Source organism: Narcine bancroftii, chromosome 1 (genome assembly GCF_036971445.1).
Source record: "Narcine bancroftii isolate sNarBan1 chromosome 1, sNarBan1.hap1, whole genome shotgun sequence".
NCBI classification, from domain to species: Eukaryota; Metazoa; Chordata; class Chondrichthyes; order Torpediniformes; family Narcinidae; genus Narcine; species Narcine bancroftii.
In genome coordinates, this window is record NC_091469.1 from 121,587,321 (window position 1) to 121,612,004 (window position 24,684).

Below are 24,684 nucleotides of genomic sequence, written 5' to 3' on the forward strand. Positions count from 1 at the left end.
TTTAAATTATTAAACAATCATATTTGACAGTTCCTATGGAATAATAAGGTAGCAAGAATAGCACTGGAAAAACTGACATGGGCTGGGAAGTCTAGACTTGCAGATTAAAAAAAAAATTCTACCCAGCTGCACAGGCTAGATTTCTCACAGCCTTCTTTGTGGAAGACAGCCACCCCCACCCCCCTCCCCCCCCACCCTCTTGGTTTCGTGTGGGAATGTACTCAATGGGGGAGGGGGAAGCAAAGGATTTTATCTATAAATGCAGCATTACATCTTTAGAAAAAAAGACAGACGATCCCAAACTAATACATGTGATCAGAACGTGGCAAAAAAATTAATGAATGTATCAGAAAAAAAAGTAGGGATATCAATAAAAGCACCATGGTATAAAAACGTGTTATTGCCTATGAACATGGGCAATAGAATATTAAATATGTGGTGTCACAAAGTCATAAGATATATTAAGGACTGCTGTACAGAAGGAAGTCTTATGTCCCATGAACATCTAAAATACAAATACTGAGTGGCCAATGGGACCTTCTTCTGTTTTCTCCAGCTTAGATTGTTCTTAAGAGAAAAATGGGGACCATGATTGACCCCACCTGAAATTAGTGAAATGGAATGAACAGTCTGTATGGGGAATACACCTGAATTTATAATAAAAATGCTTTTTGCCCTCCAGAGTGAAAGTGCAAAATCAGGGTTACAGAGGTCAAGAGAAAGACAGGAGTTGGACTTGGGTGTTGTGATTTCAGAAAGAAGCTGGTTAGATTGATGTAAGGACAGCATGACATCAATTACAAATGCAACATATAGACTCGTTCAGTATATTTTTTATACCAATTATATCTTGCCCTACAGAAGTTACATAGATGTGGGACTGAGACAGGAACTTTCTACATGTCATGTGGTCATGCTTGAGGGTAAGGCCATTTTGGCAAAAAATTAACCAGGAACAGGAGTGGCCTTCATGGGAGACCCAGAAGTATATCTTTTAGGTAATTTTATAGAAATAAGCAACAAATTGAATAAATATCAAATCTCATATATAAAAATAGCAGTGGTGGTAGCAAAAATATGTATCATGATCACTTGGAAGTCTAACTTCCCTCTACTTATAGCACAATGGACTGCTGGAACATATAATTTAATGTATAAATATAACACTTTTGTAAATATCTGGGGCCCAAATACAGTAATTAAAAAAAAATACAGCACCTTTGACAGGGAACTGCTAACCCTCTACCTCGCTATCTGGCATTTTTGGTATTTCTTGGAGGGACGGGAGTTTATGGTCTTCACAGACCACAAACCACCCCTCCCCCCCATCTTCTCATTCACCAAAGTGTCAAATCCATGGTTGGCACAGAAGCAACGCCACATGTCATACATCTCCAAATATACTACCACCACCAAACATATCTCCAGGAAAAACAATGTTGTGGCCAACACACTGTCTTGCACCTCCATCCACTCAGTGCATTCCCTGTCCCCAAGGTTGGACAAAGTGGCACTCATTGAGGCACAGCAGCTGGATGAAGAAATGCCGGCCTACCGCACTGCAGTCTTGAGCCTGCAACTTGAGGACATCCCCAACAGGCTGCAAACACCTTTGTGACATGTTCACCAGCCAACCTCAGCCTATTGTTCCAGCCACTTAAAGGTGTTACGTTTTCGACAGACTAGATGGTTTGGCCACTCCAGCAGCCATACGAGGGCCATACAAGGTGGTGCATCAGAACAGAACCATGTGAATCCTCGAAGTGAATGGCCATGAGGAGACTTTCATCACTGACTACTTCAGGCTGGTGCACCTAGACCTGGAACACCCTGTGACTGTGTCACCCCCCATATCGATGAGGTTGGCCACCCAAATGGACTAAAGAGTTGCTGGCCATGGACTCACACCTCCTAACTCTAGCTCAACCACGCAACAGGGAAACCAGCTCACGGGGTTGTGGGCAAGTCCGTGGCAGATCTGACTGTGAGATCTCCGGGTGAAGGGCAAGCCCACAGCCTAGCGGCTGATGTCATAAATTTCCTGGGAGTCACAAGCATCATCAGGTTCCAAGGGATTTAAACACAAGCGAGAGTTCTATTAAAGTCAATTGATTCATATCACTTTTGACTCTGTGTGGTTCTTCCACTCGCTGTGTGCATCGTGCAACTACACTTAAATGCTACTATTATACATATCCAAACGTGATTTCCACAGTTGCATTCTATATATTTAAAAGATAAGTGAGCTCTGACGGTGTGTGGATTTGTATGTATAGAAGGAGGGAAGAAGGGAGGGACTGTTTTTTTTTTACCGATTGTAAGAAAAGGTTTAGTATAATATGTTATTAAAAATTTTATTATGTATATTTTTGAAAAAAATCAAAAAATATTCAAAAAATGTTTTGGTTTCTTCTATTCTCTCTCCTACCAACTACAGTAGAAATATGTATAAATAATATACACATTCATGATACAGAAGGTGAAAGGGAAATAGAACTTTTACTTAAATGTGCTGTGAACCCCAGAGGAGCCATAGAACCCTATTTAGAGTGGCTGATTTAGCTGACCAATACTCGAGCTTAATACTGACATCCCAGCCCGAGGTGAAACATTTCTGATGAAGGAAACTCATGCTATTACTTTCAGCCATTAATGAAATGGATTATGCTTGGAGGAGATATAGATTTCACCCATCCAAACTCCATTGGAAGTTCAACATTTTAACAGTCTTAACCCTGTTCAGAAGGTGATGACATGCCCACTGGTTGGATTTGAGGCACGCTTGGGATGACATCTGCTCATTTTACCCCATTTTCTACCTGGGTTTCTTCAAAATCTAAATGTAAAAATCAGGGATCTCAACTGAGCAATGACAACTCCAGGAGCGTGGCGTGAAGTGTCAGCTTTCAGATTTCAGATTTGTTATCAGAGTACATACATGACATCACATACAGCTCAGATTCTTTTTCTGTGGGCGAGGAAGAATTGCCACTTATTGGTAGTGTAAAAAAAAAGTGACACAGCTTTGATCTTGTTCACATTTTAAGTATCTCTGCCTCATGAATGCTCACTGCATTTGCCTTATGTTCATTGCCTTTGGATCTTCCATGGCTTACAAAATGGAACTCTGACATTTTCTAACTTTTTAAAAAAATAGACGATAATAGTATCTTTAATTAGATTGTTAATTTTACAGTCAATGATCCACTCCAGCCAGTGTCAACATCAGAAGAGATCTAATCGGGGGGCATTAGGGTAACCGTGGGGGTGGAGACACCAAATCTTGTTCAAGAACTCACTCATGGGGGTGTGAATCCTGTTCGAGAACTCATTCATGATGGGGAGGGTGTGGGTGTGGGTGCCATACCTGCCATGGAGCTTCATGGAGAGGGTGCAGAGGAGATTTACCAGGATGTTGCCTGGATTGGAAAATGAGGCAAGGTTAGCAGAACCAGGGCTTTAATCTTTGGAGTGAAGAAGGATGAGAGGTGGCTTAATCAAGATGTACAAGATTCTGAGAGGCATAGATAGGGTAGACAGCCCAACACCTTTTTGCCCAGGGCAGGAGTAGCAAACACCAGAGGACATCTGTACAAATGAAGGAAGGAAAGTTTAGGGGAGACATCAAGGGTTTCGACACAGAGTTGTGGGTGCCTGGAATGGAGACTGAAACATGTGGGGCATTTAAGAGACTCTTATCCAGGCACATTAATGAAATAAAAATAGGGGGTTATGAAGTGGGATGGGTTTATTATTTGTTCTTGTAGAAATATACAGGTCGGCACAACATCGAGGGCACTATGATGTAATGTTCCATGTTCTGTGTTTATTTTGAAGGAGCTTGTTAACATGATCCTGTTGTGGCTTCTTTCTGGTCCCAGTGTTAGATTAGGTGACATCTATATGTACTACATGGAAAATAGGTGCTGAAAAAGGACACTATTTCATTCTAAACAGATACAGCAATATTGTAAAACATGCTGATATTGATATTTCTGAATCATATACAGAAGAAAGTGGAATATCTTCTTACATAATATTCCATGTGCAAGAGGATGGTGTGGGATTGTAAGTAACAATTAGCCTGAAAGTTGTGTCTGTGAATAACCCAGCTGGAAAATAAATTGCATGAAACACCAACTTCCCATTTTTGAAGAAGTCAGAACAAATTACACTGCTATCATAAAAGGGGTAATAGCAGAACACTTAGGCAGAAATAATATTATAAGGGCTAGTCAGCATGGATTCCTTAAGGGTAAGTCATGCTTGACTAACCTTCTGGAATTTTTCGAGGATGTGACAAAGAGGGTGGACTTGGGAGAGCCTGTGGATGTGGTGTATTTGGACTTCCAGAAGGCCTTTGATAAGGTACCGCACGGGAGACTAGTGGGCAAGATCAGGGAGCATGGTATTGGAGGTAAGGTGCTGACATGGATAGGAAATTGGTTAAGAAATAGGAAACAAAGGGTTGGGGTAAGCGGGTCTTTTTCAGGATGGCAGGATGTGACGAGTGGAGTGCCGCAGGGATCGGTATTGGGTCCTCGGTTGTTTGTAATTTATGTAAATGATTTGGATGAGGGGATTATTAATAACTTGAGCAAATTTGCAGATGACACGAAACTGGGTGGCAGTGTGGGGTGTGAGGAGGATGTCAAGAAAATGCAGAGGAACTTGGACAGGTTGGGGGAGTGGGCTGCTGAATGGAAGATGACGTTCAATGTAAGCAAATGTGAGGTTATCCATTTTGGGGGCAATAATAGGAAAGCTGAGTATTATTTAAATGGAGACAAGCTAGGGAGTGGGGAGGAGCAAATGGATCTGGAAGTACTTGTTCACCGGTCACTGAAGACTAGCATGCAGGTTCAGAAAGCTGTGAAGAAGGCTAATAGCATGTTGGCTTTCATAAAGAGGGGATTGGAGTATAGGAACAGAGACGCCCTTCTGCAGTTGTACAGGGCCCTGGTGAGACCCCACCTGGAGTATTGCGTCCAGTTCTGGTCTCCAATTTTGAGGAAGGACATACTAGCTATAGAGGGTGTGCAGCGCAGATTTACAAGGTTAGTTCCAGGGATGGCGGGGTTGACATATGCTGAAAGGCTAGAAAAACTGGACTTGTATCCGATGGAGTTTAGAAGGATGAGGGGGGGACATGATTGAGGTGTACAAAATTATCAGGGGGATAGACAAGGTGAAGTCTGATTACTTGTTCCCAATGATGGGGGAGACGAGGACTAGAGGGCATAGTTTAAGAATACAGGGTAGGCCCTTTAGGACGGAGATGAGAAAACATTTTTTTACCCAGAGAAGTGTGAATCTGTGGAATGCTCTGCCACAGAGGGTGGTAGAGGCAGATTCGCTGATTATGTTCAAAAGAGAGTTAGATAAGACTCTAGTGGTCAAAGGAGTTAAGGGTTATGGGGATAAGGCTGGAAAGGGGTACTGATGGTAGTGATCAGCCATGATCTGTAAATTGGTGGTGCTGGCTCGACGGGCCGAAGGGCCTACTCCAGCTCCTATTGTCTATTGTCTATTGTCTATTGCTTGGCTATCTCATCATTAGATATGCTTTACTTGTGCTCAGGCTGAGGTGTACTAATCTGTTTAAAGGTAAATGACTGAAAGCTGACAGAATCTCTGCAATTCTTTTGTGACATGGCAATTCTAATGAAGCAATGGTGAGAACCAGGAAAGTACTGCAGCACTGCACCACAGGGATCTTTACAAATGGTTTCTGTGATCGACCCATGATAACATTAATGAAAATTTCCCGAGACTTGCATAGAACTGGCAGACAGACAGCAATATAAGGATTTTTGAATTTACCATCCCCTCTAACAACTTAACAACTTAAGAGACAAATTTCTTTGATGTAGGTTCTTGACTTTTGAAACATGATGATACATAGACAATCTTTCAGGAGGAAATTTGCTTGATTTTTCATGCTTCTGCGGGCATACGATTCTGGCAAGGTTTTTAAAAATATTTTTAGACATACAGCTCTGCAACAGGCCATTTCAGCTCACGAGTCCATGCTGCCCAATTTACACCCCATTAACCAACACCCACTGGTACATTTTTGAAATGGAGCCTCTGGAGAAAACTCATGCAGATGTGGTGAGATCATACAAACTGCTTACAGTCAGCAAGTGATTCAAACCCTGGTCCGGTCCCAATCACTGGCGCTGTAAAGGTGTTGCACTAACTGCTATGTTTGGTGAATTGGTATAAAGTCTTGCTATAAAGACTTCCTATTAATTATAACTGCTGTTATTAGTTCTGAGTACTTGAACATTCTTACTACCGCCTTGCTCGTACAGGTAGCTCCTCTTTCCTCTCCTCTGGGTGGCTCTGTGCCAGCATTATCATGGCAGAAAATGTTGTACCTCTTCAGGAAAGGCTGCCGGGAAAAGCCGAGGAACTACAGGCTAATGAACCAGTAAATTACCAGAGAGTATTCAGTAGGAGAAGATGTACATGCACTCAGATGGACAACAAGGACAATTTAGAGATAGCCAGTAAGTGGGAGGCTGTGTCTCACAAATCTAATCGAGTTTTTCAAGATGTGATTAAAAAGGTTGATGAGACCAGAGATGTAGAGGTGACCTACTTAAATATCAGCAAGGCATTTGATAAGGTTCCACATTGAGGCTGCTCTGGAATGTTCGATCATATGGGATCCAAGGAGCGATAGAAAAATAGACAGAAAATTAGTTTCATGGAAGAAAGCAGAGGTGATGATGGAAGATTGTTTCACAGACTGGAGGCCTGTGACAAGTGGTGGGCCTCAAGGTTCAGTGCTGAGCCCATTGCTCTTTGTCCTCTACATCAATAATTTAGATGGAAGCGTAAATGGCACGATTAGCAAGTTTGTGGACCACCCTAAAGTGTCTGGTATTGTAGATAATGAAGATGGGTTGCCAAACATTGTAGCAGGATATTCATCAGCTGGGCAGATAGGCAAAGGAATGGTTGATGAATAGTTACAGAAAAATGTGAGGTTGCCTTTTGGGAAGTCTAACATGAATAGGCACTACACTGTGAAAAATAGGGATCTGGGGAGTGCTGTAGAGCAAAGGGATCATTGAGTATATGTACATAGTATCTTGAAGGTGTCATTATAGGGTAGTCAAACATGATTTTGGCACTTTGGCCTTCATCGGAGTACTGTGAGCAGAAGTTGGGAGGTCATGCTGCAATGGCATAAGATGTTGGTGACGCCCTATCTGGAGTATTGCGATCCTTTTTGGTCACCGTACTACAGGAAAGATGTTGTCAAGTTGAAGAGAATGCAGAGAAGATTTATGAGTATGTTGCCAGGACTCAGCAAACTGAGCTGCAGGGAGAGGCTGAGCGGGCTAGGGCTTTACTCCTTAGGTGCAGGAGGATGAGAGGTGATCTTCTTTCTTTTTTCTTTGGCTTGGCTTCGCAGATGAAGATTTATGGAGGGGTATGTCCACGTCTGCTGCAGGCTCGTTGGTGACTGACAAGTCCGAAGTGGGACAGGCAGGCAAGGTTGCAGCGGTTGCAGGGGAAAATTGGTTGGTTGGGGTTGGATGTTGGGTTTTTCCTCCTTTGTCTTTTGTCAGTGAGGTGGGCTCTGCGGTCTTGTTCAAAGGAGGTTGCTGCCCGCCGACCTGTGAGGTGCCAAGATGCATGGTTGGAGGAGATATCAGCCCACTGGCGGTGGTCAATGCGGCAGGCACCAAGAGAATTCTTTAAGCAGTCCTTGTACCTTTTTTTTTGGTGCACTTCTGTCTCGGTGGCCAGTGGAGAGCTCACCATAGAACACGATCTTGGGGAGGCGATGGTCCTCCATTCTGGAGACGTGACCACCCAGCGCAGTTGGGTCTTCAGCAGCGTGGATTCGATGCTTGCGGACTCTGCCAGCTCGAGTAGAGTCCGCAAGGGGTGATCTTAGTGGTACATAAAATCATGAGAGAAATAAGTCAGGTGAATCCACAGAGTTTTTGTTTTGCCCAGAGTAGTGGAAATCAATAATCAGAGAACACAAGTTTAAGGTGAGCGGTGAGGGTGGGGGGTGAGGGGAGGAGATTTAATAGGAACGTGAGGGGTAATTTATTTCTCCCCTCCACAGAGGGTGGTGGGTGTATGGAATGGGCTGCCAGAGGAGGAAGTTGATGCAGGTACTATTCCAAAGCTTAATAAAAAATTAGGATAGGTTTCTTATAGAAACATATAGGATTATGAAGGGTATGGATAGGATAGATGTAGGAAGGTTTTTTGAGCTGGCCGGGGAAACTAAAACGAGAGGACACAGTCTCAAGATTCGGGGGAGTAGATTTAGGACAGAGATGAGGAAAAATAGTTTTTCCCACAGAGTAGTGAATGTTTGGAATTCTCTAACCAGGGAAGTGGTTGAGGCTGCCTCATTAAACATATTTAAAATTCGGTTAGATAAATTTTTACATGATAGAGGAATTAGGGGATATGGGGAGAAGGCAGGTAGGTGAAGTTAGGTCATAAATTAGATCAGCCATGATCATATTGAATGGCGGAGCAGGCTCGATGGGCCATTTTTGGCCTACTCCTGTTCCTACTTCCTATGTTCCTATGTTTAGAGGGATATGGGCCAAATGCAAGCAGGTGGGACTACCGTGGGTGGGATATTTTGTTCAGTGTGAGGACTCCTATAAACTACTTTAAAACATTCCCCTGATGCAGTAACTTCACCAGCTCATGTATCCAAGACAGTTCAGAAAATTTAGCTTCGGAATAAAATTGCTTATAAAATATCGATAATCTCAATCCCAGAGCATCGCTGCTGGCTTTCCTTCTTTTCTTCATCACTAACATTCCTTCCATCATAATGTCAGAAGTGTGAGATGTCTGCTGCACAGTATTCAGTTCCATTCATATTGGACATAAAAATAATTCAGTCCATGCTTAAAAATAGGAACACCTAAAGATTCAGGCATAGGTTTATGAGTGGCACAGTGGCAAGCATCTTTGACAATAGACTCTGTAACAACCTACTCTTGATATTGAATGGCATTATGCCACAATTAACTTCTCTGGCTGTCACTATACCCATAATCCCAACTCAAACTGGATCAGCCACAAAAGTATTTTTACAATAAGATCAGTGGCTGTGTATTCTGTGGCAAGCGACTCATGTCCTGATACCCCAAAGTCAAGTTACAAATTAGGGGTGTGATTTTAAAAAATCTCTGCTTGATTGGATGAGTGCATTTCAGGAAGTTTTATACCATCCAAGACAAAATAACCCAATTGACTAGTACCCCATCCACCAACCTCAGCATTCACTCCCCCGCTTGCTTTGTGGCTGCAGTGGGTTCTTTGCAAAAATCCACTGCGGTTACTCATCAAGACTAATTCACCAGTTTAACCCAAAACAAAAGATGAGAGCAGATGGCACATTGGGAACACCAGGATTCTCTTCAAGCCGCACCATTCTGGCTTAGAAATTGACACTGAGTGTAAACTCTGGAACTTGCTATCCATCACTTTTCAGAATCCCTCACCATCAGGATCAATGTGATCTGAGAACGTTAATCACCATCTTCCCTATGGCCTTGCCAATAATGCCATCATCCCATATTTCTTGCCAATTATGCTAAAATGAGAATTTCTCCAAAAGAAAGATAAGTGAAATCAGTTCAGTTATGTTTTGTGCATGTTTACGACTTGTCACAACACACAAACAATACCATTTTAATGAAAATTACCTCGTGAGAATTTTAGCCAAGAAAGTGAGTATTTGTTGAAATAAGTCACAGTGGTGGTTCTGTTTAAGCAAGTGAAAAATGAATGGAGTAAAAATAATTCATATTGGAAGATTTCGGTGAGGGAGGGCAGGACAGTAGTTCTGCATGCAACCCTTAAAATCTAACCCACTAAGTCCCTTTTTTGTAGGAATGAATAATTTTATTGGATATTCGTTTCTTTGAAGCTCCTTGGAACATATTAAATTGAAGTGCCTACAAATGCATGTAATTTCTTGTAGTATCTGAGTTATTATGGCTATGTAAGGCACTGAGGTGGAGCCAGTAAAGGAGCTGCACCAGAAGCTCACCTTTACCTTGTTAATCACCTTATTGACCTATCCTACAATCAAGAAGCATTAGTAGATATCATCTCCAGGGACTCTTTTGCTCTTCATTGCAATTCAAAATATACTATTTATTATTCATTTCCTTGCTTTCTTACACCTCCCCAACTGAATTGCTTCTTGCCTGGGGTTTACATTTTATCTCTCACTTTACTATACCTGGACTGGAAGATCTCATCTTGGGAACAAATGTGGTGGAGACAGTGGAGGCTTCCCCTCCACTATTTCTTCCACAAATGTGGCTTGCCCTCCACCACTATCATCTTAGGCCTCACCCGCATCTCCTCCCTTTCCTGCTCATCTTCCCTGACCCCCTTTGTTCCCAGGTGCAACAAACATAGAATCCCCCTCATCCTCACCTACCACCGCATCAGCCTCTGCATCCAGCACATTTCCGGCACTTACTACAGGATCCCACCACCAGACACATTTTTCCTTCTCCTTCCCTCTCAGCCTTCTGCAGGAAGGTGCAACACTTGCACCCACACCTCCTCCCTCACCACTGTCTGGGGCCCCAAACAGGCGTTTCACGTGAAGCAACACTTCACCTGTACATCCAGAGGACTTATTTACTGCATCAGGTGCTCCCTTTGTAGTATTCTCTACATCAGAGTGACCGGTCGCACACTGGGAGTTCACTTCGCTCAGCACCTCCACTCTGTTCACAACCACAGTGACCTCCCAGTGGCCAACCATTTCATTTCTGGGTCACACTTCCACGCTCACATATCTGTCTATGGCCTAATGTACGGTACCACCCTGACCACCTGCAGATTGGAGGAATAACACCTTATTTTTCATCAGGCACTCACCAGCCAATGGTATGAACACTGATTTTACTGCTTTCCATTAAACCTGCTCGCCTTTACTCCCTCCCTGTCATTGCTGCTGTCCCCTCCCTCCCTCCTTTCTTCACCTATCATTTCCTGCCTTGCAAACCCCCCCCCCCCCACTCTTTTGTTTGGACACTTGCTGGATTTTACTCATACTTTGATGGGCTCGAGCCTAAAACATCAGTTCTGTATCTTTGCCTTTGCTACATAAAGGACATTGTTTGACCTGCTAAGTTTCTCCAGCATTTTGTGTTTTTACTTCAACCACTGTGTCTACAGAATTTTGTGATTTAAACCTGGAGTGGAGGTTAGGGATGGGTCCAAGAGAGAGAGAAATGGCCCATGTGCTAAATTTTATACTTCAGCCAACTACGAAGCTGGCCCAGATAGACCCATGTGACTTCAGCTGAGCAGGAGGCCAGTTGAAAGGTGGCTTTACCTGTGGGTGGGTATGATATTGATTGACATGGGAAGTGACTTTAGCCTGCTTCCTGCTTGGGGAGTCATATGATGCTCCAGGTCACAAGCACATGGAAACTGACCTTTGACCTGGTCATCTTCCTGTCTGACCTGTTAAATAATCCTCTGTGTTACAGGGGAGAGGCCAAGGGTCTTTGGGGATGCTAATTTTAGTGGACAACAGGACAGCCAAATGTTAAGGATATTCTGCAGTTCCTGTAAAGCTGGAAGTAGGCAGGTTGACTGCAATTTAAAAAAAATCTTTTTGTTCTTCTCATGTGTTTGTGGGGTCGTTCAGACCTCTGATGTTAATTTTCTTGTGACATGACTTGTTCTGGGGCCTGAATGATGAAAACAGAGCAGATTTGGCAGTGATTAGTCCAACAGTTATCGATGACTTTTATGATATAGGTAAGGCACTTTAACCTCCTTAAAGTCTTTGATTCTATCAGTCGGGAGGAGCTAAATAAAAATCTGAAATGTGGATGCAAGCCATGATATTATCCAAAGTGTCTAGAACAGAGCCAAAACCAGTAAAGATTGGTTGCATCCTTGGCCCCAAACTTTTCTTAATATTTCATTGCAAATTTACATTCCACTGCCTGTGGGAAGGGAGCTAATGTGAAAGCCTTCAACTGACGGCAACTACACCTCAGTGTCAACATCTAAGAGGAGTAATATGCCAGTGATGTCAAAATGCACTCCAAAGATAACATCCTCAGCATTGAGGTCCAAGATACTCTCAGCTAACCATGTTGGACAGACCTTTTGCATGCATGACACCAGACACGGTCTCTTCTCTTGAGTTTTGTCTCTTTCTCTCTCTCTTCCCTTTTCTATCTCCTTTCACAAAGCCAAAATTAATTCTCACCTTTCCATTTATCATATTCAATTAACTTCTTTTATTTGTTGGTCTGGAACCCTCCCTCTCCCATTCTTCCACCTTTCTCTGTCAGTCTTTATTGTCATGCCTGCCTTCTTTATGCGAAGAAGGGCTCAGGCCCAAAACGTCGGTAATATATCTTTACCTCCTATGGACACTGCAAGATCGGCTTAGTTCCTCCAGCACTTCCTGTGTGTTTTTATTCAAAGCAAGAGATTGTCTCGTGAAATGGAAAAAAAAAGATTTAAGGATATGTTCCAAACTTCTTTGAACTGCAACATTCATGTCCATTCTGCCCCTCGATTATGGAATCCACATCGTGATTTTAGGGATCTGCTCTTTGGCCACAGGGTAGTTGAGAAGGACTTTCCCTGTTGCAGAGAGCAGAGAGATCTCTCTGTGGTCACTGTGTACATCTTTCCTTTCTCAAAGATGGACCTGATGATCACTGAGATTCCATGGTATATCCTCCGCCCAGGTGTGGATTCTTGACCAAACCACTTCACCACCGACTTTTAGGCCTTCAATAGGATTTTTGAATAATAGTGGAATTAAGGGTTATGGGGAATAGTGGGTCAGTCGAGCTGAGCCCATGGCGAGATCAGCCATCTTAGTGAATGTGTAGCAGGTTCTACAGGCCAGATAATGTGCACCAGCAGCATGGTTAGCACAATGCTATCGTAACGTCAGCGACCTGGGTTCAAATCCAGCACAGTCTGTAAGGAGTTTGTACATTCTCCTTATCTCCTGCGTGGTTTTCCCCTGGGTGCTCCGGTTTTCTCTCACCCTTCAAAACGTATGAGTTGCAGGTTAATTGGTCAGGGTCTGTTTTGATGGTTGGAATTGGCTTTCACCATGTAAATTTAAAAAAATATATATTTTTGTTCTTCTCATGTGTTCCTGAGAGTTTGCAGATTTTCCTGTCTGAGGGCAGCTGTGACACACTTTCTGAACAGCAATGTTAAGTCTCCATTTCCTTTATCTCCTTCTCTATCCCATATAAAACAACCAAATATAGGAACGTTGAGCTGCCTGTCCTGTTCTTCTTGCAGCCATGTCTCTGTAACAGCCACACATCATAATTCCAAGTCCTGATCCAGCCTCTAAGTTCATTTGCCTTACAAACAAAACACCTTCCATTAAAAAAAAACATTTCAACCCTTCAATCTTGCTGAAACAATTCATCTGTCCCTTCCTGCCCTTCCTTTCAGACTTGCTGCCTTTCCCTAGCATCTGCCATTCCCCCCAATTCCTCCACTTGCTGCCCTGCTGCTCGGGTTCCCCACCCCCCTGCCACCTCAGATAAAACCTTACCAAATAGCACCAGTGAACCTCTCCACGAGGATAATTGTCCTCCTGCAGTTCCTACCTTTAGTTTGCTCAGGACGACATATTTTGTGATAGCAACTGTAAAGAGGTCCTCGCCCCCATCCTCATCTTCCACTGTGAAGACTAAAATAGTTGCTAATTTCTTCATTACCCTTTCTTATTTCCCCATTCTCATCTTCTGATGTCTGATATTTACTTTAGCCACACTTTTTGCCTTGTACTGTATATTTATGAAAAGATTTACCTTCGCTTTTTATATTCTGTTCTAATTTACTTTCATAATCTATCTTTCCTTTCTGCTTACCTTCTCAGGATAAGGATTGACTCTATGGTCTAGGTTTGTTGGGCTGGGTGCATGCCATGGCTGGGCAAGGCTGTACACTGCAACCCCCACCCCCTCTCATCTCTTCTCTTCCACCCCCCCACCCCCTCCCCCCCTCCCGTGGAAGGCAGTGTAGTGGAGGCTCTGCATGTACACCAGGCCCTTTCTGTGAATCACCCCAGCTACGGTATCCGTCAGCCTCTGTGTAGGTGGGTGGCCTTGGCCAGAGCCTGAAACTGACAGAGCTGGTGCAGACCAGCGCCAGAGAGCCAGGTTCGAATCCTCAGCTGTCTGAAAGGAATAGGTAAGTTTTCCCTGTGACCTGCATGGGTTTTTGTTTCTGCATACTTCGGTTTCTTCCCACCCTCTAACGTATAGGGTCGGTTGGTTAATTGTAGTTGGTTGGCACAGAAGGGCCTTCTACTGGACTGTATCGTGAAAATTTTAAAAATATATATTGGCTTAAAACCAGAGTTATATTCTTACCTCAATAAATAACCTCCGATGGCTTCAGCAAACGTCCACTTGATCTATTTTCTACACTGTGAGGAACAAGTGGGGTTCAACACAATTCCATTTTAATGATGCAAAAAAATGCACATCTCTATATTTTATCCACTAGCAACAATGAAAAATATATAGATTTGTTTTATATATATATATATATAGGATTCTGGGGAATGACTGAAATTCTGACTAAGATTCTCGGTGTGTACTTTAATTAGCATATTTACATTATGAAACATCTAGGACACAGAATAAAAAGATGATTCTTCCATCTTGGGATGTTTTCCAAATATTCAGTCTCAAAGTTATGATGTATATGTTTATGATTTTGCCAGAGCTGGTGTTGAAAAGACATGTCCCATGTCCCTTAATGCTCCAATGTCTGTTGGACAATAAGAACATAGCAAGTAGAAGCATGAATAGTCTAAGGAAGAGTGTGCCTGAGCCACCATCTGAGTCTATAACTTCACTTCCCAGGATGAGTCCCAATTAAATAACAGAATTACATTTTACTTTCTCTGAAGTTTTACTTTACAAGATAATGTAACCACTAATGTTGGTAGCTGTAGATCAGAATTCACAGATAATTTTACATTGATATGCAGGAGACGTGTCTGAAGGAAGGTTTAGTTTACCAAAAAAAAGCATTATTACCAGTAATAAGTTGAATCTTGCAGGACATAAATTATTCATCCCAGCTTTATGTTCTGTATCTATTGAAGGACAGCCAGTATAGACTGTTAAAAATTAGAAGCACATTACACAATTGTAACTTCCCAATGTACAATTTCTGCTGGTATTTCCATTTATTTCTGCTCAATTTCTACCTTAAACCACAGATGTATACTGTACAAAATGTAACCAAGCAACCTCAATAGCATCTTTCAAAGAAGCAACCTTTACTACTTGATGGACAAAGACACCAGGTACTTGAGAATGCAACCACTGCAAGTTACTTTCCAAGTCACAGACTATGCTGACCCGGAAATTTATTGGTTTTCCTTTATCATTTTATCAGGTTTAAGAAACCTCCTTCCCAATAGGTTTGTGGGAGCATCTTCATCAGGTACATATCAGAGTTTTGAGAAGGTAGAACACCTCTGTTAAAGAAGTGTAATAAATTCTGGCTTTACCAGTGATGTTCACATCCTATAAATGAATAAAATAAAGTACCATTGCTTTGCTTCGAGAGCTAAATTTGATCTGTTTAAATATTTTAAAAAGTTAACATTTCCTGATCTCCTAGTTTTGCAATGAAGAGGACAGGGTAATCTCAGCCACGGCTATCTTTGCATTGTCCATGGTGCTCTTTTGTTTTGCAATAGGGGTATAAATATGAAATAAAATGAGGGCTGACAAGATTACCTTCCTTTCTGGAAAGGAACACGTCCAATCATGTCAATACCATGACCAAGAAAGCACACCAATGACTCTACTTCTTTGGAAGCCCATGGAGATTCAGTAGGTCCCCAAGGTCTCTTTCCAATTTTTACAGGTGCATGATAGAAAGTATCTAATCTGGAGCTGAACACAGCTTGATATGGGAACTCTTCTGCCTAAGATTGAAAGAAACTTTAACATCACAGGCCATCACACAAAGCAACCTCTCTTCCAGCAGCTCTGTCTATTACCTCCCACAGCCTCTAGAAAGCTGCCAATACATTAATGGACCAATCCCACCTTGATCACACTATTTTTTCCACTTCTGTTGGGCAGAAGATAAAAGCTTGAACACACAACCCTCCAGATTTAAGGCCAGTTTGTTCCCTGCTGTTATTAAACTATTTTATGGTCTTCTCATTGATAAAAGATGGTGCCCTTGTACTGCTTTAATTGTACATTTTTCTATACCTTGCTCTTTTTCTTTGTAACACAATACCTTGTGCTTTTGTTTTACTTTTGTGCTACCTGCTATACTTGAGTATGGGTTGAGTCACCTGGATAGCTCACAAAACAAAGTGTCAGCAAATCACTGCTAGCAGTCAGATTCAATACTGTTTGCAGTGGACATTTTCCTAATATTCTGTTGTTGCTTTGATTATGCAACACAAACTTGATCAGGAATTTTTTTAAGGGTCAATTTCCATGTAGTGAACTGTAAGGAAAGGAAGCACTTTGTGAAGATGAACCTCCTCTTATAATCAATGATCCACCTACGTCTATGAGTAATGGAGCTGTTATGTGCTATTAAATGTCATTGTGTTTCAAACTGGTAGTAGTTAATTACTAAGTCAATAGTTGAAATTAGCCAGAACAGATGAAAAGAAAATGAAAAGATAACAGCTGGCCTCCTTTGTGCTTTGTTTGAGGCATCCTCCCCTACCTCCCACTCCTGAAGTATCTACGGTACTGCTCTTTTGTAAGTTGTTCTTTTGAATAAAGAAAGCTGGGGGAAGACAATTCTGATATGTAACATTTGTACATCAGCTTTCAATCACAGCTCATCTGATTCACAGTTGTTGGAATCCATTTATTATCACTTCCAAATTTTTCGTGTTTGATTTAAATAGTGCTAGCTTTTAGTTACTTTAACATTGAGATAAGGGGGAACTGCCTTAATCACAAAAGGTAAAAGATAAGGAACTAGCCTTTGTATAGTCTTTCATAACCTCAAGAGCTCAACAAGTGCTTGACTAGAGCTTTGCTATGGTAAAGTAGGAAATGATGCATGTTCCAGAAACAGTATGGTGATTGCTGAGAAATTTTACTTCATAGTGCTACTTTTCCAGTATTGTGATGGGAAATTGAACGTTCCTTGAGTTAAAATACATTAACAACTATTTCTGGAATGCTTTGTATCACTCGGGGAAATCCGTATGGAATTGTCAAGGTTTGTCTGAGGGAACAGTCAGGACCTCAGGTAAACACGTCACTGGAAATAAAGGTGGTGCTGCACTCCTTCTGTACTGTAAATGGAAACATGGAAAAATACTTCTTCAACTGACAGTAGATTGTTTAACAGAGTAGCTTGTATCAGAAATATATGACATATAACATTTGCTACTGACAATAATATTGAGGTAATTATGATCAATTCCGAGACTGCATTTTGGCAAGTAGGTTCACTTGGCAGTCTTCCTTCTACCAGCATACAGACAGAGCCTAATAAGAGAGGATCCAGAGATGAGGACAGGCAGAAGGTGGTTGCAGCAAGCTGAAGAATGGTTACAGGATAGCCTCGAGTCAGTGGATTGGGCTGCGTTCAAGAAGTCAGCTGGGGATCTAAATGACTACATTAGGACTGATACAGACTTTATTAGAACAGCTGTTGATGAGTGCATCCACACTAAATCATTCAGTTCCCCCAACTAGAAGGCCTGGATGAAAAATGAAATCCAGAACTTGCTCAGAACCAGGTCACAGGCATTTAAGTCTGGAGATCCAGGACACAAAGGAAAGCCATCTCTTGGGCAAAGTGGAGACTCTGGATGAGAATGGAAAAAAAACAAAATATATCCAACAGCTGTGACAGGGCCTAAATGACATAACATGCTAAAAAATAAAATCTGGTGCAATAGGAACAGTAAAGATTCATTTCTGGATGAGCTCAATGCCCGATTTGACCACCAGAACAAGGATGAACTCCCATGTCCCCTGATGATCCTCTACTGTCAAAGATAACATGTGGGCTGCCTTCAGGAGAGTGAATCCAAGGAAATCATCGAATCCAGACAGAGTACTCAGCCAAGTACTGAAAACTTGACCAACTGGGCAATGTATTGATGGATAACTTCGACATCTCACACCAACAGGGTGAGGTACCTTTTGTTTCAAACAGGCATTAACCATACCAGTGCCCAAGAGGAGTGAGATAACCTGCTTAAATGATTTCTGACCAGTGGCACTCAGATCCACAGAGTTGAAGTGTTTGAGAGGTTGGTGTTGAAGCATATCACTCCTACCTGAGTAGTGAGATGGATCCGTTCCAATTTGCCTACTATAGCAACAGGTCTACAGCAGAAGAGATTCATCAATAAGATACAGATGAATGGAGTCGGGGGAAGTATATTGGCATGGATTGAGGATTGGTTAACTGACCTAAGGCAGAGAGTCGGGATAAATGGGTGTTTTTCTGATTGGCAGACAGTGGTAAGTGGGGGGCCGCAGGGGTTGGAGCTGGGCTCGCAACTGTTCATCATTTACATTGCTGATTTGGAAGAGGGGACAGAGTGTAGTGTAGCCAAGTTTGTGGATGATACTAAATTGTGTGGAAAAGCAAATTGTACAGAGGATGTGGAGAGACTGCAGAAAGATATGGTTAAGTTAGGTGAGTAGGTGAGTGAGCAAAGGTCTGGCAGATGGAGTACAATGGTAGCAAATGCGAGGCTATCCACTTTGGTAGGAAAAATAGAAGAGCAGATTATTATTCAAATGGTGAAAAACTGCAGCATGCTGTAGTGCAGAAGAACTTGGGAGTGCTTGTGTATGAATCGCAAAAAGTTGGGTTGCAGGTTATTAAGAAGGCAAATGGAATGTTGGCCTTTGTCACTAGAGAAATTGAATTCAAGAACAGGAAGGTCATGCTGCTACTGTCAAGGTACTGGTGAGGCCGCTCCTGGAGAACTGTGTGCAGTTCTGGTCTCCATACTTAAGGAAGGATATACTGGCCTTCGAGGCAGTCCTGAGGAGGTTCACCAGGATGATCCTGGAGATGAGGGGGTTGACCTATGAGGAGAGACTAAATTGTCTGGGATTATACTCACTCAAATTCAGAAGAATGAGAGGAGATCTTATAGAAACATATAAAATTATGAAAGGGATAGATAAGATAGAGGTAGGAAAATTGTTTTCACTTTTAGGTGAGATCAGAACTAAGGGACACAGCCTTAAGATTCAGCGAGTAGATTTAAGATAGAGATGAGGAAAAACTGTTTTTCCCAGAGAGTAGTGAATCTGTGGAATTCTCTGCCCAGGGAAGTGGTTGAGACAACTTCATTAAACATATTAAAAGCTCAGTTAGATAGATTTTTACATAAAAAAGGAATTAAGGGATATGGGGGAAAGGCAGGTAGGTGGAGTTGAGTCAATGATCAGATCAGCCATGATCTTATTGAATGGTGGAGCAGGCTTGACGGGCCGGATGGCCTACTCCTGCTCCTATTTCTTATGTTCTTATGGTCACTAGCTCAACACAAAACCCTGGAACACCATCTTCCCCTCAAAATGGATTCAACTATCTCCAAGACCTGAGTATGCAATTAAATCCAGAATTTCCTCACTCTCCCCCCACAACAAGACCACAATATGTGAAGATTTGCAAGAACATCTCCTTCGCAATCTTTATCATTACCAGAGCACCAGACGGTTGCCTACTTAGCCCCCTGCCCCACTTGCTTTAAGCCTATGACTGTGTGGCTTGGTATGACAACAACACCATTTACAAATTTGCTGACAATACCACAGTAGTTGTCAGCATACAGGATGAAGATTGAAAACCTGCCTGAATGATGTAATAACTAAAACCTCTCACACCAAAACCAAGGAGCTGATTGTTGATTTCAGGAAGGGAAAACTACAGGTGTACAACCCAATGATATTGGAGCAATCAGAAATGGAGATGGCGAGCAATTTAAAATTCCTGGTCATCACTATCTCAGAGGATCTTTCCTGGATCCATTATACCAACGTCATTTTGAAGAAAACACGTCATTGCCTCTATTGTGAAGTTTCAGTATGTCATTCTAAACCTTGGCAGACTTCTACAGTTGTTTTATGGAAAGTGTGCTATCCAGCTGCATCAATGCCTGGTATGAGGTACCAATACCTCTCAATGGCAAGCCACAAAAAAGGTAGTGGATGCAGACCATCACAGGCAAAACTCTCTCCATCACTGAAACTATCTACATAGAATGGTGGTGTTGGAGAGCAGCAGCAATGATCAAGCATCCACGTCACCCAATGCATGCTCTGGTGCCATCAGGAAAGTGATATAAGTGCCACAAGACTTGTACCACCAGGTTCAGGAACAGTCGCTTCCCCTCAACCATCAGACTCCTAAGCAACAAATTCAATTAAAGTCACATTTAAGGACTCTTACTTTGTTTACATTTCTCTCTTTGTTTACATATTTCCTCTCAAGAACAGTTTACAGTAACTGATAAGTAGAAATTCTGCCTGGCCTGCAGGGAAAAGGATCTGACAGAGGGTATGTACTCTGACAATAAATTTGAACTTTGAACAATAAATAACACAAACAGTACATGAGTAGACGTACAATAGCCATTGAAGTCAAACCATTATTATCAGGACCATATATACATATTGAAAGCACCGCTTTTGGGTACTTGGCACAGCATGTAATTGCCAAAATGTGTTTTGGCGTTTTTCCAAATAATTGGTGATTTTTTTTTCCAATGTTATTTTAAGCAAACTATTTACCATGATATAAACAACTGGAGAAGCGTTTGGTAACATTTGACAGAGCAGAGGGTAATGATATTATCAATTTATGGAAATTTTTGTATAAATACCTCCTCTCCTGAGGCAGGAACCATCAAAAATGCTAATGTGCTCCAAGTATTTCGATTTGAATCTTTGGCAATAGGAATTCTTAAAGCAAAAAAAAATTCTTTAACCATAATTAAACTACAAAATAAAATAGTTTGTGCCACATTAATTTTACACAATGTTAGCACATTGATGAAATATTTGCATAAATTTTCATGCGTACTATATTAATGCAGATTTTATCCTGCTTACCATGGGAAAATACAATGCAGTTAGATCCAGCTGCTAGGGGGAGGTACATCTTTGGACTTCTCTCCCCAAGAGGACCATAGAGACTCAAATTCTGAACATATTCAAGGCAGATCAATATTTTTAAGAGCATCAAGGGATATGGGGTTAGAGAGGAAAGTGACAATGAAGTAACAGATCAGTTATCATTTCATTAAACTATGGAGTAGGCATGAATGGTGTTTCCCTGCTTCTGCTTCCTGTTCATATTATTTTGTTGTCCAATTTTAGCATTAAATCATGGGCTAAATGTGCCTCAAGACAAGCTGCATTTAGAAATGTTGATTGTCTTCATTCCCTTATAGGATTACTAAGTACTCGCATGCTTTGGGACACACTGAGATTATGAAAAGGATACAATAAATGCCATAATTCCTTTTTCTTCCTTATAGTTCACTGAGTTAACCACAGCATGCCAGTGAATAACATTTTATGCTGGGAATGAAATCACTTCATTTAGAATAACTCGCTGGCCATGTCTAGGTTTGTTGTTTGCAGGCAAGAAGACTTTCTTTTGTTGAAAAATTGCAAGTGCAATCCATGGTCCAAATGAAAATGATAGAACCATAAGCACAGGAGGAGGTAATTGGGTCTGTCGTGTCTGTACAGACATTTTAGGAACTCTCCAATTAGTCTTGTCACCAGCTCTTTCTCCACAACTTTGTCACATTCTTGTCCTGTAATGTTATTTGTTTCTTTCTAGGTAGCAATTATAGGAATTTTTTAGTAGAGTTGGATATTGGCAAGTAGAGACTTTTCCTCCGATAAAAATTTGAAATCCTTGAACACATTTTGGAATGTGTTCACAAATAGGTCATATACATTGAATGGTAGACAACTGAGGAGTGCAGAGCAACAAAGGGATTTAGGAGTTGTGGTAAATAGTACCTTCAAGGCTGATACTCAGGTAGATGGTGTGGTGAAGAAGGCATTTGGAATGTTGTACTTCATAAATCGGAGTATTGAATTCAAGAGTAGGGAGGTTATGATGAAATTGTACAAGGCATTGGTGAGGCCAAATTTGGAGTACTGTGTACAGTTTTGGTCACCAAATTATAGGAAAGATATAAACAAAATAGAGAGAGTGCAGAGAAGGTTCACGAGAATGTTGACAGGATTTCAAGGTTTGAGTTACAGGGAAAGGTTGTGCAGACTAGGGCTTTTTTCTCTGGAGCGTAGAAGATTGAGGGGGGACGGCAGAGGTGTTTAAGATTTTAAAAGGGACAGACAGAGTAAATGCGGATAGGCTTTTTCAATTAAGAGTGGGGGAGATTCAAACTAGAGGCCATGGTTTAAGATTGAAGGGGAAAATTATGAGGGGAGATTTCTTTATGCAAAGGGTGGTAGGGATGTGGAATGAGCTTCCGGCAGATGTGGTTGAGGCGGGATCATTGGTTACATTTAAGGAAAGACTAGATAGTTACATGGAGAGGAGAGGACTCAAAGGGTATGGACCGGGTGCTGGTCAGTGGGACTAGGGGGGTGGGGATTTGTTACGGCATGACTAGTAGGGCCGAACTGGCCTGTTCTGTGCTGTAAGTGGTTATATGGTTATATGGTTATATACCGGGACATCAGGATAGAGAAAATTGAAGGCATAAGATGTGGGCACGTTGAATTGAAGCCAAAGAATGTTATAGAAATGTATTCTTAGTGGAAGTAGCAACACCATATTGAGCTGAAATGCAGGGACCTTGCACCAATAGTTGGATCGATACCTCACTTAAAAATTGAGGGTTGTGGTTATAGGAGGTTAATCATCCCAATCCACAGAAAATTACTTCAATCATAATGCAGAGAAGCATTTTAAGTTTAACTATGCTCATTTGTTTCATCCATGGCTTTCTTTCCATTATATGGGCAGATATTCAATTTCATTTGTAACTTCTCAGCAAAATCTGCAGCCCTGCCGATGCACGGAGAGACTGCAAATACTGTCAGATCTGGGCTGATAAGTGGCAGGCAATACTTGCATCACATAAGCCCTAGGTAATGGTAACTCCAAAGTTAAAAAGTCTAACCACAACCCTTGATATGCCTGGTCGGATACTGAAGGACTGTGGTTGGAGCTCCTTATTGGCATCTTCAACATGTTACTGCAGCAGTCCACCTCTATGGGTTGCAAGACAGCTGTCACCATCCCGGTCCCAAAGAGGCCACAGTATCAGGCCTCAATGACCACTTCCCTGTGGCACTGACCTCCACCATTGTGAAATGCTTCAAGCATCTGGTGATGGAACGCATCGAAGCACACCTCCCAGAGCCACTGAACCCATTACAATTTGCCTAAACTTTTCCACTGCTGATGCTATGGCCTTGGCCCTCCACTCTGTTCTGACACCCCCCCACCCTGGGAGAACGACACCTCATATGTCAGACTGCTGCTCATCGACTTCAGCCCAGCAGTTAGTGCAATCATTCCCTAGAGCCTGGTGGAGAAGCTGTCCTTGCTGGGATTCAACGCCCCTCTTCATAACTGGAATTTTGATTTCCTAATGGAAAGACCACAGTCTGTCTGGGTTGGCAGCAGAACGTAAAACAACATCACAGCACTGGAGCACCTCAGGGCTGTGTGCTCAGCCCACTGCTGTTCACACTACTGACCCATCACTGCATCATCAGATCCAGCTCCAACAGAGTATTCAAGTAGTATGGTGCTAGAATAACAACCCAAGTCTCAATATAGAAGAGTCTAAGGAGATGATCATGGGCTTCACGAGGACCAGGAATGACCACTCTCTACTTTACATGAATAACTCAGTCGTGAAGAAAATAGAGAGCACCATGTTTCTTAGGGTCCACTTCAAAAGTGTCCAATCCTGGACACACATCTCTTCGCTTATCAGAAAGGCTCAACAGTGACTGCACTTCTTGAGAAGACTGAGGTGGGCAAGGCTAATAGCCACCATCCTGTCAACTTCTTGCGGGAGCTCATCAAGAGTGTCCTGGCTGGCTACATCACACTGTGTTACTGTTGATGTAGAGAATTAAATCAGAGGTCAATCCACAATCCATAAGAATGACACAGAGGATCACTGGGGTCTCCCTCTCCATCACTGACATGATCAATCTGGATCATTGCTTGAAGAGGGCACGCAAAATCACAGAGGACCCCTACCATGCTGCACACAGCATCTTTCATCTACTCCCATTGGGAAAGAGTTACAGGAGTATCAGAGCCAGAAATACTAGGCTGAGAAACAGTGGGAAGCGAGATGGCTGACCAACTGAATGAACTACTCTTACAAACATTCTGGGTCCCTAATATTTTTTAAACAACATTTATTTCTTTTTATATCTGTATATATGTATTACACATGCATTGTTTGTCTGTATGTTATGTCTAGATGTGGGTTTGCATGTTTTTGCACCGGGGACCGGAGAACGCTGTTTCATCGGCTTGTACTTGTACCATTGAATGATAATAAACTTGAATTTCAACCTTAACTTCAATGAGATTAGATTTATTGACTCCTCCACCACCAAGTCCTGGCACCCATTTTAAGATGATCTTTGGAGCCTGTAT